The sequence below is a fragment of the Bos grunniens genome, chromosome 25 (assembly GCF_055505025.1).
Source record: "Bos grunniens cultivar Pamir isolate PY7600 chromosome 25, Bosgru_T2T1.0, whole genome shotgun sequence".
Lineage (NCBI taxonomy): Eukaryota > Metazoa > Chordata > Mammalia > Artiodactyla > Bovidae > Bos > Bos grunniens.
The window spans coordinates 30672195-30693726 of NC_141189.1; the positions used below are offsets into that span (position 1 = coordinate 30672195).

General features: G+C 41.5%; 1 long non-coding RNA gene across 1 annotated transcript in view; it reads right to left on the reverse strand.

Annotated features, from left to right (window-relative positions):
* LOC147345386 (uncharacterized) overlaps positions 1-13607 on the reverse strand; it is a 50625-nt gene extending 37018 nt beyond the window's left edge. Inside the window, exon 1 of the long non-coding RNA XR_015154713.1 lies at positions 13473-13607. This is a non-coding gene — a long non-coding RNA (uncharacterized LOC147345386). The remainder of the gene's footprint in view (positions 1-13472) is intronic.
* Between the last annotated feature and the right edge of the window lie 7925 nt (positions 13608-21532).

A 21532-nucleotide genomic window follows, 5' to 3' on the forward strand; every position in this document is an offset into this window, starting at 1 on the left:
AATAAATGCTGGAGAAGGTATGGAGAAAAGGGAATGCTCTTGCACTGATACAGCCACTATGGAAGACAGTATGGAGATTCCTTTAAAAACTAGCAATAAAACCACCATATGACCCAGCAATCCCACTCCTAGCCATAGGCTCTGAGGAAACCAAAATTGAAAAAGACACATGTATTCCATTGTTCACTGCAGCACTATTTACAACAGCTAGAACACAGAAGCATCCTAGATATCCATCTTCAGATGAATGGATAAAGAAGTTGTGGTGCATGTACACAATGGAATATTACTCAGCCATAAAAGGAATGCATATGAGTCGGTTCTAATGAGGTGGATGAATCTATAACCTATTATACAGAGTGGAGTAAGTCAGAAAGAGAAAGATAAATATCATATACTAACGCATATATATGGAATCTAGAAAAATGGTACTGAAGAATTTATTTGCAGGGCAGCAATGGAGAAATAGACATAGAGAATAGACTTATGGACAGGGGAAGTGGGGAAGAGAGGGTGAGAAGAATGGAGAGAGTAACATGGAACGTTACATTACTATATGTAAAATAGATAGCCAATGGGAATTTGCTGTATGTCTCAGGAAACTCAAATAGGGACTCTATCAATCTAGATGGGTGGGATGGGGAGGGAGATTGGAGGGAGGTTCAAAAGGGAGGGGATATATATAAATATGACTGATTCATGTTGAGATTTGACAGAAAACAACAAAATTCTGTAAAATAAAATTTTTTTAAAATGCTCTTTCTACCTTTCCCTTCAACAGTCATGGAAATATCACTGTATAGTTTACTTTTAATCTGGTTTTCTTCTCTTATTTATTTTTTTATTTTTAATTGGAGGATAATTGCCTTATAATGTTATGTTGGTTTCTGCCTACAATAACATGAATCAACCATAAGTATGCTACATATATGGTAGAATATGTATGTCAGTGCTACTTTCTCAATTCATCACACCCTCTTCTTCCCCTGCTCTGTCCACCAGTCCATTTTCTACATCTGTCTCTCTATTCCTGGTCTGCAAATATTAATAGGTTCATCAGTATCACTTTTATAGGTCCCATATATATGGGATATAATATATGATATTTGTTAATATATGGTATTTGTTTTTCTCTTTCTGACTCACTTCACTCTGTATAAAATCTTATTTTTTAAATAGCACACATGCTAAAATTCAAACAGTACAAAAGTATTTACAATGAAGACTAGGTCTCTCTCCCACCTACAATCCTAGCCCCAGCTGTAACAGGGACAGCTGCCACTGATGAGTCACATGGTTATTCTAAAGATGATCTGTGCACACGCAAACACTCATAGCCCTTAAGTTCCATGCATCTATGGCCATCATTCTTAACCAGCAGTGCTTTAGCATTGCTTTCCCCAGGGAACATCTAGTAATGTCTGGAGATACTATACAGAGTGAAGTAAGTCAAAAGAGAAACACCAATACAGTATATTAACACACATTTATGGAATTTAGAAAGACAATAACAACGACCCTATATCCAAGACAGCAAAAGAGACACAGATGTAAAGAACAGACTTTTGGACTATGTGGGAGAAGGCGAGGGTGGGACGATATGAGAGAATAGCATTGAAACATGTATATCACCATATGTAAAATAGAAGATCAGTGCAAGTTTGATGCATGAAGCAGGACACTCAAAGCTGGTGCTCTGGGACAACTCAGAGGGATGGGGTGGGGAGGGAGGTGGGAGGGTGTTCAGAATGGGGGGACACATGTACGCCCGTGGCTGATTCATGTTGATGTATGGCAAAAACCACCACAATATTGTAAAGTAATTAGCCACCAATTAAAATTAATTAGTTTTTAAAAATTTATTTATTTATTTATATGTTTGGTCACACTGGGTCTTCTTTGCTGTACATGGGCTTTCTCTAATTGCCGTGAGCAGGGACTATTCTCTAATTATGGTGTATGGAATTCTCCTTGCGGTGGCTTCTCTGGTTGCACAGCACAGGTTCTAGGGCACATGGGCTCAGTAGCTGGAGCTCCCAGGGTCTAGAGCAGAGGCTCAGTAGTTGTGGAGCATGGGCTTAGTTTCTCCGCAGCTCATGTGGGATCTTCCCAGACCAGGGGTCAAACTCTTGTCCTTTGCACTGGAAGGCAGATTCTTAACCATTAGACCACCAGGGAAGTCCTGGAGACATTTCTTACTGTCACGGCTTGAGAGTGGTAGGGATTGCCTCTGGCATCTGGTTGGTAGATGCTGCAGATCATCCAACAATGTGCAGCACAGCCCCTCCACAACAGAGAATTATCTGGTCCAAATTGTCAATAGTGCTGAAGTTGAAAATCTCTCCTTTAAAGGAATCTGTTTTCAACACTTAGCCGTGTGTTGTCTCTTTCCATATCAGCTTACACTGATATTTTTCAGTGTTTTAAATAGCTTCATGATACTCAGTTATGTAGATAGGTCTTAGTTCATTTAATTAGCCTGCTATTGAAAAACATTTAGGTTATTTACTGTATAAGACAAGTACAGTACAATACCATGCAGCAAAGAGTCTGAACATGTCTTTGGGCCCAGAATTCATGTATCTGTAAGATATATTCACAGAGGGTCAATCACTAAGTCAAAGGGAAAGTATTTTCTCTTTGCTTTGAGAGTTATTTCCAAGTTGCTCTTCAAAGAAGCCCTACTGGATTACACAGCCACATCCATGAATAAGAATATCCGATTCCTCACATTCACTCATCCTGTGTTTTACCAAGCATTTTAACTTTAGTCCATTTGATAGATAAATAATTGGTGTGTGCTCAATCATGTCCAACTCTTTGTGACCTCATGGACTCTAGCCCACAAGGCTCCTCTGTCCATAGGATTTCCCAGGCAAGAATACTGGAGTGGGTTGCCATTTCCTACTCCAGAGGATCTTCCCAACTCAGGGATCAAACTCGGGTCTCTTGCATCTCTTGCACTGGCAGATGGATTCTTTACCACTGTCCAACCTGGGAAGCCCCAAATAACTGGATCTAGCTGCTATTCAGAATACCATTTCATTACTAATGAGCATGACTGAACATCTTCAGTGTGCCTAAATTCTGAAGTTCCTAGAAATGGCCCCTTGTTGCTACAGGACCAGGAAACTCACCCTTTCAGAAAGAGGTTTTACTTTAACACCTCTTTGCCCTGCTCCTAGAGCCTGACTGATTCTCTGGCAGAGCCCTCAGAAAGTGTGAGATGATGTCAATGCACCCATGACTGTATGCTTCTTGTGAAAATGAAAGCATTAGTCTCTCAGTTGTGTCTGACTTTTTGTGAACCCATGGACTGTAGCCCACCAGGCTCCTCTGTCCATGGGATTCTCCAGGCAAGAATACTGGAGTGGGTTGCCATTTCCTACTCCAGGGGATGTTCCTGACCCAGAAATCAAATCCGGGTCTCTGGCATTGCAGGCAGATTCTTTACTATCTGAGCCACTTAGAAGCCTACATATTAGTTAGAAACAGATGGGGACTCCCTAATGTATCTGAAGTCATTCCAGTTCTTATCTTCATGACCAGAGGTGTTTTGGTTTGTTTGTTTTTTTTTCTGTGTGGTGATTCCAAGAGAGATTAAAGTTGCAGAAAACCAGAAGGAGGACTATGCCTCTGAATAAGCAAATTAATTTATTTTAGGCTGATTAAAAACTACATTTCTCTATTTCCTAGAGTTGAGAGAATATTTCTTATTCTATAAATGATGAGATCTTATATGAAGAAGGCATTTACCCAAAGGGAATGTAAAACAAAAGAAGCTTTAATGACACCTCCCTCCTTTCAGGAGACAGGAGAAAGGCAAGGGTTACAGCATCTCACCAGCCAGCGAGGGTGCCATGCTCACCAGTGATAGAGAACAGGGTGAACCCCCATGAGCCAGACTGTGTCTCAAATGGATAAGGGATAAAGAGCTCTTCTACCAATATGGATGGCAATTGCCATAACAGTCTATACGTACATGAATGGCCTATATGTACCATTGCTCAAGCTGCTCAGGAACAGAAAACTATGGATTGACTTTGTTATGGGGCAATCTGAGTATTGAAAGGAACTAGGCACTAAGGGAATATGCTGCCCAGTTTCTGGCAATCCATCAGTTCTTTTGCCTTGTGTTGCCAACTATTAATCATTCATTTATATTTTGAATGTCACATTTATTCTAAATTTTAATGCCTCATAAATTTGCAGGGAAGAGAAGACAGAGGATTGTCCCAATGTACTCTCCCATTGTGACTTTGTTGTTGTTCAACTGCTAAGTCGTGTCCGACTCTGCAACCTCACGGACTGCAGCATGCCAGGCTCCCCTGTCCTTCACTGTCTCCTGGAGTTTGCTCAAATTCATGTCCATTGAGTCAGTGATGCTATCTAACCGTCTCATCCTCTGCTGCCCACTTCTCCTTTTGCCTTCAATCTTTCCCAGCATCAGGGTTTTTTCCAGCGAGTTGACTCTTTGCATCAGGTGGCCCAAGTATTGGAGCTTCAGCTTCAGCATCAATCTTTCCAGTGGATATTCAGGGTTGATTTCCTTTAGGATTGACTGGTTTGATCTCCCTGCAGTCCAAGGGACTCTCAAGAGTTTTCTCCAGCACCACAATTCTAAAGCATCAATTATTTGGTGCTTAGTCTTCTTTATGGTCCAAATCTTGTATTTGTAAAAGCCATAGTTGGATATGATTGGAAAAACCATAGCTTTGACTATTCATATTAGTATGCCATCAGTCTAATTGAAATATTGTCCATGGTATGTTATATCGCTGCTGAAAATATTCACTGCTTTTCTCTAAGGGAAGACTGTACATTTTTCCCACTGATATCAGGCTTGACCGTATGACTTGTTTTGGCAAGTAGAATGTGAACCAAAGTGACATCAACCGATCATGAACAGAGTCATCATCTAGTAGTCCACTTCCTCTCCTTTTTCTCTGCAACACTATCAGTGACATTCCAGGGTGGACTTCTTCTAGCATCTTGGATACTTAGGTTGGTTGCTGTAACTTGAAATCAAGAAATGTGAGTACTCCAGATTTTCTGTTTTTCAAGACTGTATTGGCTGTTTAGGATCCCTTGCATTTTCATATAATTTTTAGTATCAGCTTGTCAACTGCTGCAAAAATGGGAAAAGAATTTTAATAGACACTGTGTTGAATCTGTAGATCAATTTGGGGAGTGTTGTCATCTTAACAGTATGAAGTCTTCTGATTCATGAATACATTCTATCTCCCCCCCACCTTTTTTTTTACTTCTTTAGTTGTCTGCAAGGATTTTTTCAGTTTTCAGTGCACTAGCCTTACATTTCTTTTATTAAATTTCCTGAGCATTGTATTGTTTTTAAGGCTACTGTTAGTGGAATTGTTTTTTCATTTCCTTTTTGAATTGTTCATTACTGGTGTATAAAAATACAACTGATTTTTGCATGTTGATGTTATATCCTATATCTTGTGGAAGTAATCTGTTAGCTTCAGTCTTTTTTTATTCCCTTGGATATTCTGTGTAAAAGATTTTGTCATTTGCAAAAATATGCCAAGATGCCAGTTTTACTTCTTTTATTGCAGGATGGACAATTTTATTTCTTTTTCATATCTAATTGCCCTAGTTAGAAACTTTAGTACAATGTTGAATAAAAGTTGCAAAAGTTGACATCCTTGTCTTGTTCCTGATCTTAAGGGGAAAGCTTTCATTCCTTCACCATTAAGTATGATGTTAGATATGAATTTTTCATAGATATCCTTTATCAAGTTGAGGAAGTTCCTTTCTAGTCCTAGTTTATTGAATATTTTTACTCAGGAAAGAGGATTAGATTTTCTCAAATGCCTTTTCTGCATTTATTGAAATTACCATGTAGTTTTGTCCTTAACTCTATTAGTGTGACATATCACATTGATTGATTTTTCATATATCTAACCAACATTATATTCCTGGAATAAATTCCACTCTGTTGTGGTGTGCAATCCTTTTTATATTTTGCTGAACATACTTTCTTAGCGTTGTGTTGAAGATTTTTGTGACTACATAATACAAGGGATATTAGCTTGTAGTTTTCTTTTCTTGTGATGCCTTTTTCTGGTTTCAGTATCAGAGTGCTATTATCCCAATAGAATGAGTTGGAATGTATTCCCTCCTTTTCTATTTTTTAAGATTTTTTTTTAAAACGTTTGGTAGAATTTGCCAGTGAAGCCATCTGAGTCTGAGATTTGTTTTGTGTATGTTTCTTTCTTAACTTGATATTCAGACCTTCTTGAGTCAGTGTTGGTAATCTTTGTTTTTCTAGGAACGTGCCCATTTCTTCTAGATTTTCTATTTGTTGGCATACAGTTGTACATAATATTCTCTTATAGTTCTTATTTCTATGAGATTGGTATTAATGACCCCACTTTCATTTTTAACTTTAGTAATTTGAGTCTTCTCTTTTTTTTCTTGATCAATCTGGATAAAGTTTGGTACTTTTGTTTATATTTTCCAAGAACCAAGGTTTGGTTTCATTAATAGTTTTCTCCGTTATTTTTCTTTTCTCTAATTTCTGAGTTGCTCAGACAGTTCCCTTTTCTCCATGTATGCATGCTAAATCGCTTCAGTCATGTCCAACTCTTTATGACCCTATGGACTATAGCCAACCAGGCTCCTCTGTCCATGGAATTCTCCAGGCAAGAATACTGGAGTGGTATGTCATGCCTTTCTCCAAGGGATCTTCCCAACTGAGGGACTGAACCCTTGTCTCCTGCAGCTCCTGCACTACAGGCAGATTCTTTACCACTGAGCCGCCAGAGAAGTCCCCCTTTTCTCCACATCTTCCCAATTGTTGTTGTTGTTCAGTCACTCAGTAGTGTCTGATTCTTTGTGACACTATGGACTGCAGCATGCCAGGCTTCCCTGTCCTTCCCTATCTTCGAGGGTTTGCTCAAACTCATGTCAATTGAGTCAGTGATGCCATTCTTCCAATATGTGGTGTCTTTTTGAAGCTAGACATTCTGACAGCTGTGCAGTGGTACCCACTTGTGTTTCTGATTGGCATTTTCCTGATGATTAGTGATGTTGAGCACCTTTCCATGTGCCTGTTGGCCAGTTGTATTTTTCCTTCGGGAAAAAAATGTCTATTTAGGTCTTTTGCTGATTATTCAATTGAGTTGTTTGGTTTTTTGATACTGAGTTATATGAGTTCTTTATATATTTTGCACCCCTTATCAGACATCATACTATGAAAAGCAGTATGGAGGTTCCTCAAAAAACTAAAAATAGAACTACCATATGATCCAGCAATTCCACTCCTGAGTATATGCACAAAGAGAATGAAAACACTAACTTGAAAATATATATACACCCCAATGTTCATCAGTATAGTTCAGCCACTCAGTCGTGTCCAACTCTTTGAGACCCCATGGACTGCAGCACACCAGGCTTCTCTGTCCATCACCAACTCCCAGAGATGTTCAAACTCATGTCCATCAAGTCGGTGATGCCATCCAACCATCTCATCCTCTGTCATCCCTTTCTCCTCCCACTGTCAATCTTTCCCAGCATCAGGGTCTTTTCCAGTGAGTCAGTTCTTCACATCAAGTGGGCAAAGTGTTGGAGCTTCAGCTTCAGCATCAGTCCTTCCAATGAATATTCAGGTCTGATTTCCTTTAAGATTGACTGGTTTGATCTCCTTGCAGTTCAAGGGACTCTCCGGAGTCTTCTCCAACACCATAGTTCAAAAGCATCAATTTTTCGGTGCTCAGCCTTCATTATAGTCCAACTCTCACATCCATAGTTGACTACTAGAAAAAAAGATAGCTTTGGCGAGACAGACCTTTGTTGGCAAAGTAATGACTCTACTTTTTAATAAGCTGTCTAGGTTGTCATAGCTTTTCTTCCAAGGAGCAAGCGTCTTTTAATTTCATGACTGCAGTCACCATCTGCAGTGATTTTGGAGCCCAAGAAACTAAACCTGTCACTGTTTCCATTGCTTCCTCATCTATCTGCCATGAAGTGATGAGACTGGATGCCATGATCTCAGTTTTTTGAATGCTGAGTTTTAAGCTGACTTTTTCACTCTCTTTCACTTTCATCAAGAGGCTCTTTAGTTTCTTTTCACCTTCTGCCATAAGGATGGTGTTGTCAGGTGAGGGTATGTTCCTCAGTTCTGCCTCATCACAGCAAAGATTTGGAGTGACGGACATTAAAGCCCTCATTGCATCACACTCTTGGGTCTTAGATTATGTTATAGCTCTCAGGTCTTGAACAGACCATGTTATAGCTCTTAGACAAATCAGTGTTTCACCTCTGTGTTACAGCTCTATTTTATTTAGAAAATAGCACGAAAATCCATCCTCGAGGCGTGAGGGCATGTTGACCCAAAGATGCGAAGAGAAGAGCACCCCAGCGAGTGAGGGAGAGAGAGAGACCCCTGGCCTTTTGGCTCCTCCTTTTATATGTTTTTTTCTCCCCCTGGACCTGCCCTATATAAACTGGGCTAGCTGGGAGTGTTATTTGTTCTACCTGAGGTCCTCACTCTGGTCCTTGGACCTTCCTTTGTTCTATTTTTGCAGGCTTTTCCCTTCCTTATCTTTTAGCCACCACCATTCTGGACTCCTGTTTCCTATTCTACCTACTTAACAGCGTTATCTGCATATCTGAGGTTATTTATATTTCTCCTGGCAAATTTGATTCCAGCTTGTGCTTCATCTAGCCTGGCATTTCACATGATGTACGCTACATATAAGTTAAATAAGCAGGGTGACAATATATAGCCCTGATGTACTCCTTTCCTGATTTGGAACCAGTCCATCATTCCAGGTCCAGTTCTAACTGTTGCTTCTTGACCTGCATACAGATTTCTCAAGAGGCAGGTAAGATGGTCTGATATTCCCATCTCTTTCAGAATTTTCCACAGTTTGTTGTGATCTACACAGTCAAAGGCTTTGTTATAGTCAGTAAAGCAGAAATAAATGTTTTTCTGGAGCTCTCTTGCCTTTTCTATGATCCAGTGGATGTTGGCAATTTGATCTCTGGTTCCTCTGCCTTTTCTAAATCCAGCTTGAACATCTGGCAGTTCTGGGTTCACATACTGTTGAAGCCTGGCTTGGAGAATTTTGAGCATTACTTTGTTAGTGTGTGAGATGAGTGCAATTGTGCTGTAGTTTGAACATTCTTTGGCATTTCCTTTCTTTGGGATTGGAATGAAAACCAACCTTTTCCAGTCCTCAGGCCACTGCTGAATTTTCCAAATTTGCTTGCATATTGAGTGCAGCACTTTCACAGCATCATCTTTAGGATTTGAAATAGCTCACCAGGATTTCCATCACCTCCACTGGCTTTGTTTGTAGTGATGCTTCCTAGGCCCACTTAACTTCAATGTTCATAGAAGTCCCATTTTCATAGGAGCATTATTCACAATAGCCAAGATATGGTAACAACCTAAGAAAGATATGGTACATATGTATACAATGGGACATTATTCAGCTTTAAAAAAAAGAATGACTTTTCCCATTTGCAACAACATGAATGGACCTGGAGTTTAGTGAAATAAGTCAAACAGAGACAAATACTCAATGTTTCCACTTACATATGGAATCTAAAAAAAAAAAAAAAAGACAAAATGGAAACAGATTCACAGGTATGGGAACAAACTAGTGGTTACCAGAGGGAAGAGAGGTGGAAGGAGAGGCAATATAAGGGTATGGGATTGAGAAGTGAAAGTGAAGTCACTCAGTCATGTCCTACTCTTTGTGACCCCATGGACTGTAGCCTACCAGGCTTCTCAGTCCATGGGATTTTCCAGGCAAGAGTACTGGAGTGGGTTGCCATTTCCTTCTCCAGGGGATCTTCCTGACCCAGGGATCGAACCCAGGTCTCCCACATTGTAGGCAAACGCTTTACCCTCTGAGCCACCAGGGAAGCTGTGAGATTGAGAAATGGACTGCCATATCAGCAAACAAAGATGTCACAGTCATCAGGGATTTCAGCTTTCCAATGTGAAGTCCTGAGCCCTAAGGGCAATCAAGAAGGAGAATACCGGCAGTCTCAAAGCCATCCTATTCCAGTTACTCCCTCTGGGTGAGCCCAAGTGAGCTCAGAATGTGAAAAACACAGGATACTGGCCACAAGGTAGCTGAGATTCATATGAAAGGAATGAATTCAGGGAGCCCAGACTCTTGTATCTTCCAATACATAGAAAAGTGCTCTAAATTCCTTAACTTGGGAAATCTGGCTTTCTTTAATTCCCAATAATCTTTTGATGTTCAGACTACCTGCTCTTTGTTGCAAAACATCTATAAAACCTGACTCGAACCCTCACCTCCAGAGCAGTTCTCTCAGGGTTACTTGAGATGCTGTCTCCTGGGCTTAAAGTCCTAAAAATTCCCACCAAATAAAACATAACTTTCAACTTTTAGGTTGTGGCTAATTTTTAAATCGACAAGATTCAGAGATACAAACTACTATGTGCAAAATAAACAAGCTACAAGGATATAAGGTACAACATGGGGAACATAATTAATATTTTACAATAACATCAAATGCAGTATAACCTATGAATCTATTGAATTACTATGTGGTACATCTGAAATGAATAGGTCATTGTAAATCAACTTTATACCCCCCAAAATCAATTATCTTACTGCAGTTAACTGTACTTCATGATTCTCATCCCTGGCTGCATATTAGAATCACCTGGGAAGGTTGTGACTCATGGGGCTTGGGGTGGAGCCCACTGGCTGATTCCACAGTGGGAGCCAAGGTTGAGAAGCAGTGCTTCAGGGCCTCCCAGCTCTACTTCAATTCAATGGTGTGTTTGTAGTGTCTCAAACTTCAGGTTTCTTGGCTTTAACTGGAGAGCTTGTTTAAAAAACCCAGATGCCAAGAATCCACCCCTGCGCCCATTTTCTCAAAATCCATGGAGGTGAGGAGAGCCATCTGGAATTTAGCAAATCCCTCCGTTGAAAACCAGTGATCTGCCTTCATCCTTTTGCTTCACACAGGAAGAAGCAGACGCCCAGAGAGGAAGGAGACTTTCCAAGTCTGTCTCTCCCAGGTTTTAGTTCCTCTCACCAGACACAGAGCTTAACCACAGCAGACACACAGTAAAAGTTTGATGACTGAATAATTGTTGAATGGCTTTCACCTTTTGAATTTAGAGAGGCAGTGCATAAAGTAACAGGCTCTGGAGCTAGACTTCCTTCATCCAAATCCCAACTCTGCCACATACTAGCTTTGCCATTTTGGGTGAGTTAACCTAACCCTCTGCCTTTGTTTTTTCAACTGTGTCATGGGACTTAGAATCTCCCTTATAGGGTTGTAAGGAATAAATGGGTCTAATTCACTTAGTAAACTGACAGAATCAGCAAAGAAAAATACAGAAACTTACAATACTAAAGAAGCACTCACTGTTTATCTAAAATCCAAGTTTAACTGGATTTCTTGTGTTTTTATTTGCTAAATCTGGCAACTATCATTTAGCATACCCAGCAAGTGCTAATAGATGTTTTCTATGTTTTTTTTTTTTTTTTAATTTTTATTATTGAGCCCACTCTGGTCTAAGCCTTTTGCTCAGAGTAAGGAGTAAAGAGCCCTTCAGAACCTTACTAATTTGGCTTCTAATAATATTAATGCATAACCTAACAGAGGTAGATGGGAGCTTTTCATTACTAAGTAAACACTCCCTCAAAAATAAAATAAGTTTGTGCTAAAGATAATAAGATCATGGTGGGAACACTTAAAATAGTTAACTGAACATGATGTTTTAATGAAACTTCTGATGTTTTAGAAACTCTCATTTCCATACAATTAGGATAATTATAAATTATTTTGTGCTTGAACGAAAGCCCACTCAAAGGCATCTTCTCAAGCCAGTTCAGGGCTTGAGCTATCACCTCCGGAAAATAAATCCTTATTAACAGAATTTCCTTTAACTTTATTTTCAAGATGGTGTCAGAAAATCAGTATTTGGCAGAAATGGAGACAAGACATAGATAACAAATATGTGGATTACGAGGGGGAAGAGGGTGGGTGGAATGAATTGGGAGATTGGGATCGATATATATACACTATTGATACTATGTGTGAAATAGATAACTAATGAGGACCTACAGTATAGCTCAGGGGACTCTACTCAAAGCTCTGTAGTAACCTAAACGGGAATGAAATCCCCCAAAGAGGGGCTCTATGTAAACATAGAGCTGATTCACTTTGCTGTACAGTGGAAGCTAACACAACATTGTAAAGCAGCCGTGTGTGTGTGTGTGTGTGTGTGTATGTGTGTATCAGTCACTCTGTCACATCCTACTCTTTGAGACCCCATGGACTGTAGGCCACCAGGCTCCTCTGTCCATGGATTCTCCAGGCAAAAATACTGGAGTGGGTGCCATTCCCTTCTCCAGGAGATCTTCCCAACCCAGGGATCAAACCCAGGTCTCCTGCATCGCAGGCAGATTCTTTACCATCTGAGCCGCCAGGGAAAATTTGTGATTTGTATTTATAAACACTATTTACACTGATTGTTACCAGCCCATAAGGAGGAAAAACAGACAGAACCCATGATTGTGGAGTTTTGGAACACACGTAGCCCAAGGTTCTCAGTCTAGGCTGCATGCTGAAATGAAGGGACTTTAAATTAAATGCCCACACCAGGTCTCCACTCCCAGGGATGCTGATCCAGTTGGTCTGGATAGGGAGCAGGCACACTGGAGCTGCCCAGGTATTAATGACACAGAGCCAGGGCAGAGAACCATTGACTTAACTGGCCTCCATGATCCCAGTTTTTATCTTTCTCTCATATCCCTCTCAAATTCACCCCAAATCCTTCAAGATGAGGCTCATAGGTGATCACAGATCACATTGCTCCAGATCACTTGATTTTCATTTGCACGTGGCTAACTAGGATGCTATAAGCATGAAGGAAAAAGCCCCATGCAGGATCGACCTGGAAGTGCAACAGCACAGCTTAGTCTTGGCCACACCCTCTGCTTCTCTCTCACTTTTAGAATTTTTTTGTCAGAGGATAACTGCTTTACAATGTGGTGTTGGTTTCTGCCATACAACAATGTGAATCAGCCAGGTGCCTCGGTCCACGGAATTCTCCAGGCAAGAATACTGGAGTGAGTAAGCCATTCCCTGCTCCATGAGATCTTCCTGACCTAGGGATTGAACCTAGGTCTCCTGCACTGCAGGCAAATTCTTTACCATCTGAACCAGGGAAGCCCAAATCAGCCATAATTAAACACACACACACACACACACACACACACACATCTTCTCCCTCTGGCGCCTCCCTCCCCTCTTCCATCCTACCCCTCTTAGGTCATCAGAGCACTCAGCTGGCCTCCTGGTGTTGTGCAGCAGCTTCCCCCTAGCTACCTATGTTACACATGCTAGTGTACACGTGTCAGTGCTACTAGGTATCACCTCACAGCAGTCAGAGTGGCATTTGCACCCTTCTTTTGGCTAAACTCCCTGTTCATCTCATTTCGACTCACCTCACTCTTGGGGTCCCAAGAAAGTCGTCTCTGCAGCCTCCCCACACCGTGACTTACAAATCTCACTGTCCAGGATATAGTCTCCTCAATCCACCAGTGTAGCACATTTCCTTTCCTTGATCATTATGAACTATCTGGAATATATGGAAGAGGATAGATTCATTTAATAAGCTAGCAAGCCGCCACACCTGTCTGCCAGGGTGAACAAATGTTAATGCTTTGTTCATACTTCCTTTATGGTCTTTTCTAATCTTGTGCTCTTAATTTTTTCCCAGGTGTTACCATCACTCTCAGATTAGTGAGCATCCCTCTCATTTTGGGGATGTTAAAGCCTTTCTATATACAAATGTTAATAAGTAACAAAGGATATTGTTTGGTGTGTTTATAAAACTATATATGAATGGAATCACACTGGATGTTTATTCTGCAGCTTACTTTTTTCATACAGCATTTTGAGATTTATCTAAATTCAGTGTATTCATTTTAACACCTCTGTAACATTCCATTGTGTAACTGTCTAACACTTTATTCATTCTAGTGCATTATCTTTCTACCAACAGAACATTTAAAATCTTTCCAAACACACCTATTCACACAAAAATGATCTTACTGGCTAAAGAGTTTCTTCTTTTCCAGAAAAAAATGTTGGATTATGAACCCCAATGTGTGCATATTCATTTCTACATTGTGCACTTACCCACTGTCAATCACATGTTAAATATCCATAAAGCTTAATTTCCTTCTTTTTAAAAAAACCGTTTTATGTATTTATTTATTTTATTTTTGGCTGTGCTGGGTCTTCATTGCTGCACAGGCTTTTCTCCAGTTGCAGCGAGTGGGACTACTCTCTAGTTGCGGTGCTTGGGCTTTTCACTGCAGTGGCTTCTCTTGGGTGAAGCATGGGCTCTAGGGTGCATGGGCTTCAGTAACTGCAGCACATGGGCTCAGTACTTGTGGCTCATGGGCTTAGTTGCTTCACAGCATGTGAGGTCTTCCTGGATCAAGGATTGAACCTACGTCTCCTGCGTTGGCAGGTGGGTTCTTTACCACTGAGCCACCAGAGAAGCCCCTTAATTTCGTTCTTCATTGTGAGCAAACATAAATATTGTTAAAAGTTCTATTAATAATATTTTCTCCCCATATCCCAGTGTGACTTTTTATGCACCTTGTCTTGCTTCAGAGGCCATTGCTCTAACAAATGCATCTTTAACTTAACTGAATGGTTTTCTATCTCCTAAAAGAATTCATTTTCCCCCTATAAATTTCTTTCTTTTTTTATTGGAGGATGATCGCTTTACAATGTTGTGTTTTACACATGGTAGTGTATATATCGGAGAAGGCGATGGCACCCTACTCCAGTACTCTTGCCTGGAGAATCCCATGGATGGAGGAGCCTGGTAGGCTGCAGTCCACGGGGTCGAGAAGAGTTGGGCACCACTGAGTGACTTCATATGTCACTGCTACTCTCTCAATTTGTCTCACCCTATTTTGATCAACACAACCCTCCATTTTCTCACCAGTTGCATGTGTCTTTTAATAGGAGAGAGGTCGAGAGGGATAAATTAGGAGTTTGGGATTAAAATATACACACTACTATATATAAAATGGCCTTCCCTGGTGGCTCAGACAGTCAAGAATCCGCCTGTAATGCGGGAAACTTGGGTTTGATCCCTGGGTTGGGAAGATCCCCTGGAGGAGGGCATGGCAATCCATTCCAGTATTCTTGCTTGGAGAATCCCCATGGACAGACCTGGCAGGCTGTGGTCCATGGGATCTCAAAGAGTCAGACATGACTGAGCGACTAAGCACAGCACAGCATATACAAAATAGATAACCAAAAAGGATTTAGTGTATAGCACAGGGAACTATACTCAATATCTTCTACTAGCCTATAATGGAAGAGAATATAAAAAAAGAATATATATATATATATGTATATAACTGTATCACTTTACTGTATACCTGAATCTAATGCAGCATTGAAAATCAGCTATATTTCAATAAAAAAATTTTAAGTCTTTTCTCAGCGTTAAAACAAGCCCATACTGCATCACACACTTTCTTTCTCCTCATCCATATAGCTTCTCCCTCTCCCATTCACATTTAAAACCTTCAAATCCAAACAGGTTCTGAGCTCCCAGGGGTCTTTCCTCTGATAGTCCTAAGTCATGTTCCTTCGAATGATCATGTCTCTGTATACAGTTGATACTGATTTAGTGTGAGTTTGGTCTGTTACAACTCCTCGGATAGCAGTTACAAGGAAGAGCCTACCTATGGTACGAAAATTCCTTGAAGCTCCCCTCTTCCCATCTCACTGTGGAAGAACCAACCTCTGACTCCCCAGGAGGCTAGACACATGGCTGCAAAATCATTGTCATGATTACACCTACTAGTGCCCATGGCTCAGATATGGCTGATTAGAAACGCCTTTGCAGGTGATTTCAGCCCAATTTTAAGGACTTGTTGATTAACTTGGTTGATTAATCACTTGAAGCACAGTAGGGAATTGCCAGTCTGTGGGTACTTGGGAGAAGCCTTTTCTGAATTATAGATGATTACAGCCATTGACAACATGGATTTGAATTGCAACTATGAGGCTAATGGCCTGGAAGACTGTGGAATGCCCAGGGATAAGTAAGGGCTCGTTAGCAGATCTTTCTTCTCCATCCAGATTTTAGGAAAGGAGACCGAGACCAGCTCAGTTGTGTCTGTCTGTCTGTCTGTCTGCCACCTATTTTGGGAGTGATCTTCATTTTCTCAGCCTGTTCATCTTGTTTTAGGATAAGGAGCAGCATTTTCGTTCCAAATGATGCAAAATGCTGTAGAAGCTGAATAATGAATCAAGAGACCCATGGTTCAATTATTAGTTTCCCACCCAAGGATGAAGCAAATTTGAGCACACTGCTTGACTTCTCTACCTCTTGGCTTCCTGTTCTGAAAAATGGGGACAATGATAATATTCTCCTCTTACCATTGTGAGGATTAAGTGGGAGAATGTCTATAAAGTGCCTGGCACAGCATAAGAGCTTACTAAGTGAGACCCATCTCTCCTTCCTCTGTTTTATGTATCCATTTTGCCCAAATTCAGATCTCAGCATGATTGGGTACCACAGAGTATACTCTGCATGGTGTCTGGCATTCAATAAGCATTCCACACACAGCAGTGGATAACGTTTGATTTCTGAATGGTTGTTGGCACATATTGTTGGACATTTATTTAGAAGTTCGCCCTGGTAGTTTGTTTAATTCTTAGAGTTTAAATTTTGTTGATTGGAACTGCTTGCTGTACTGGTTTTACAGATGATTCTTGAGGTTACTAAGATCTTTGAGAGAGGAGAGAATCGTTGACACACACTAAGTCAGGTATTTACAAGTCTAGATCCTTGATGCTCATAGGATGCCCTGGAAACCATCAACGCTGGCATCACCTGGGAGCTTGTGTACAAATGGAGAATCTCAGCATCCCCAGACCTACTGAGTCAGAATCTGGATTTTAACAGAATCCTTGGTGATGTGCTTGCACAATAAAGTTTGAAATGTCTTTACCTAAATATTTATACCACATGTGAAAACACACTTCCACTCTCCTTAGATAGATGTCACCTCTATTTACACAGGTTAACTGTCTAGAGCTGGCACTACAGAAAGTGAATGGACAAGACTCAGTGTTGCATTAAAGCACTACCTGTTGAGTTATCAGCAATATCTTTTCAAATGATGTGAGCCATGGAAACAAGATATTGGATATTTTGTCATAAGGTGAACTGATGGCAGTTTTGTATATACCTTCTTCACATGGCCCTTGAATGATCCTTATTTTCTGGACCAGTGGCAAGACAAAATTACCAATATTATACCATGTGATGATAACACCAAAATAAGGGCTCCATGCATCTCAACTCAAGGCAATCTAGAAGACTTAAGGGGAGTTTTAACTTTCTAGGAGATAAAACTTTCCTGGTGGAAATGTCTTTCTTTAATATTTATTTATTTATTTGGCCGCACAGTGTCTTAACTGAAGCACGCCGGATCGTTCAGCTGTGGCATGTGGGATCTAGTTCCCTGACTGAGGAGCAAACCCAGGCCCCCTGCATAAAGGAGCAGAGTCTTAGCCACTGGACCACCAGGGAAGTCCCCATCCTTGGGGGAAATTTCTTGCTGTCCTCATTTTTTTCAGTGGTTCACACCTGGGTTGTCCCTGGAGTCCCATAGACAGATACAAACCTGGGAGTCATTCCTGATCTTCACCATCATCATCCTTTTTGGAACACAAATATGAAGTCCCAAGGTCCTTGTACGTTATGATCCTCTCTGCCCTCCTCATTGTTCCATACCCCAAATGGCTCATTTCCTCATTCTTATTGACCACAGAAGAACTGAGCCCCTAACTCTGACATTGCCCAGCATCATGGTCAAATGAACGTGATTCTCCAACCAAAGAAATTCACCAGATACAGAAGTTTTTATTATCACTGTCATTTGCATTATTCAAAAAGTAATTAATGTCCATGGAAGGAATCCATTCAGAGAGCGCAATTCCTCAGACATCGGGAATCAAGTCTCTTTCAGAGGTTGATCAGAGAATAAGTGAAATATGAAACGATATCTCAAGAAACTCTTATCATTAAATTGTCTATTTAATAAAAATATTCCCTGGTGTTCATTATAATTGGGTATTGTCTATTTAATATTGTCTATATGGCATATTGTCTGTTGAATAAAAATACTCAATGGTGTTAATTATATTTGGGTGAAAAGAATCATCTTGCATATTCATTGAAAGACATAAACCACCCAAATTCTGCAAGTTGAGTGAATGCTGAATGGGGAAATATCTCTTGTTGCTGGTTCTAAATTTGCTTCTCTTTATTTTCTCAGGGCGTCTCTTGTCTTTGTGTGATTCAGTGTCTTTGGCAGAGACACAATTGCTTTTCCCTGTTCCTTGGAGCATGCCAACACCAGAGACTAGCCTTATTCCTCCCTCCCTAGATTTTGGTCTGTTTCATATTGTTTTTAAGAACCTAGTGGACACGGGTCTTTCTGAAGAAGTCCAAGCTAGTTCTAAAAGGCAAAGTAAATCTGTTAGCAGATTTACTAAGCCAATGGGAGTGAAGATAAGGAAACTGTCTAGAGGTGTTATAGTTCCTCAAACTGAGCAGATCATCAAAGATAAGTTTTTATTTTGTTTTTATTATAGACTTTTAGCCACACGTCTTAGATCAGGGGGCTTCACACTTAAGCATGCACCAGAAATCATATGGAGGGACTTCGCTAGTGGTCTGGTGGTTCAGAATCCGCCTGCCAATGTAGGGGATACAAGTTCGATCCCTGGTCCGGGAGGATCCCACATGATTTGGGGCAACAAAGCTCGTGTGCCACAGCTACTGAGCCCACACTCTAGAGCCAGCAAGCTGAAATTACTGAGCCTGTGTGCCACGGCTACTGAATCCTGCTCACCTAGGACTCATGCTCTGTGACAAGAGAAGCCACTGTAATGAGAAAGCCATACACCTCAATGAAGAGTAGCCCTGCTCACAGCACCTAGAGAAAGCTGGTGTATGGCAACAAAGACCCCGTGCAGCCAAACATAACAGAATACATACATAAATTTTTAAAAGGAAAATGCTATTTAAAACCAGAAATCCCATGGAATGCTTATTAAAATACAGATTGCCGGGCCCTACCAGCTGAGTGTCTGACTCAGAAGGTCCGGGAGGGCCTGAGAGTGTGCATTTCTAACGAGTTCTCAGGAGATGCTGATGTGGCTCCTCTGCCCCCGAAGTCCTGCATCAGAGTATTCTGGGACTTGAGAATACACGTATGTGTCTCACATTCTATGGACAGTGCACCCCAATGGCTAAGACCATCAGTGCCATGCAAGCCTATTCTGAAGCCAGCACTGTGCTAGGTTCAGCATCAAGGCTGCAGGAAAGGCTGGGCCCTGCTGGCCTCGGGAACTCTAGCCTCTGTCACCCCCAAGCCCTGTCCTATGTCTCAGTTTTACCAAGTCACTTGTGCTGTGTGTGTGTGTGTGCGCGCTCAGTTGCTAAGCCATGTCTGACTCTTTTTGCAACCTCAAAGACTGTAGCCCACCAGGCTCCTCTGTCCATGGGATTTCCCAGGCAAGAATGCTGAAGTGGGTTGTCCTTTCTTCCTCCAGGGCATCTCTCCCACCTATGGTTGGAACCTGTGTCTCCTGCCTTGCAGGCGAATTCTCTACTGTTGAGTCACTGGGGAAGCTCACCAAGCCACTTGCAGGCTTCCAGATTCAAAAGCATGTCTGCACCTTAGCATCTTTGCACACACGTTTTTGATCTGTTCTGAATACTCTCCCCCACTTCTCTGTTTCATGCTTCAGAGCTCAGTTCAGGTGCCATTTTCCTCAGGACCACCCTCCCTTAAGGAAACTTGGTTCTTCTTCAAGGAAAAATCTCAAACAAATGACCATCTGGAGGGAGAATTAAAATCCCCAATTGTGACACTGCCTTTGTATTTTGCTCTACACATATTTCAATGTAGGGCTAATTTTCCAACATTGAAATGGTTGTTTTCTATGGCTGCTTCTCCCCCTAGACTACGGCCTCTTGGAAGGCCAAATCCACATCTTTTCATTCCTCTGTACTTAGTTGGTCGTGTGGCTGAATCTTTTCCAAAGGCTTTCGCAGTTCAGCACAACAACCTTATACTGACATGAGTGCAGCAGATGTGGATACCTTAATTATTTTATTAGTTGGCCTCAGAATCCTTTTTATATGTGCTTGCCTGTTTTGGTTAAGAAGAATCCCTTGAGAAGCCACTTGAGGCTTGAATAAAAGCTCAGGGCATCTGAACTTCGGGGGGAAAATTCAAGGTGGTGAAAGAAAAGGGTACTTGGCTCTGTGTGAGAAGATGAAAGGAAGGTGGCTTTGCTCCTGGGGTAGGGAGAGAAGGAATATGATAGTAGAAGAAAGGGAAATGGAATAGGACAAGTGATGAATGAAAGAGATTGGGAAAGAGGGGCATCTGTCACCAGTGAGATGGGCTGGGACTAAGGCATGAGATGGGATGAAGCAGCCAGGGAAAGTTCTCTGGTTCCAGGGTGACCAAAGCATTTCAGCAACAGATGAAGTTTTTATATCACTTTGATTAGGAATCTCTTCTATGTGTGTCCTGTGTAGCCCATAATTTTCAATAAAATCCACCAACTCACAAATGCCTTTTACAAGTGCTTTCTGTTAATGTTTGTTTTTGGCAAATAAAGGAAGAGTCTGAGTTTTGTGTCTGGGTCAGCACACTGAGGACTGGAGCCAGGATTCCTGGGACGATGGTAAGATGATCTTAGAGATAAAGTGATACAGAATGCCAGTCAAGACATACTCACTGAGCATGATTGGGTGCTGGTCATGCTTGTAGAACTGGGGATACTGCAGTGAACACAGTGGGGGAGGAAAGTCCCTGATCCCACAGAGTTCACATGCACGTGGAGGAGACATTTAACACAACTGGAGTGCTGAGCGCTAAGCAGGAGAATGAAATAGGGCACGATGATGGTGTGATGATGGTCCAGGGTGATTGAGGAAAGCCTCTTTGAGGAGGAAGTGATGCAGCAGCTGTGCTGGGCTTAGTCACTCAATCATACCCAACTCTTTGTGACCCCATGGACTGTCGCCCGCCAGGCACCTCTCTCCATGGCAGTTCTCCAGCAAGAATACTGGAGTGGGCGGCCGTGCCCTCCTCCAGGGGATCTTCCCAATGGAGGGGTCGAACACAGGTCTCCGCATTGCAAGCGGATTCTTTACTGTCTGAGCCACCAGGGAAGCCCTGATGGAGCAGAGACCTGACCGAAATAAAGAGCCATAGGCAATCTGTGTGAGAGACCACTGGGCAGAGGAAAAAGCGAACCAGTCCTGAGATCGGGAATGGTCCAGTTGAGAACAGCAAGGCTGCCAGCACTTCTGGAGCAGAGTGAATGCTGGGAGGAAAAGAGAGGAGGTCGCTAGACAACAGGGAGAAGATCACTTGGGGTGCTGATTGGCAAGGACTCTGGATTTTACCCTGAGTGGAGGGGGGTGTGGGATGGG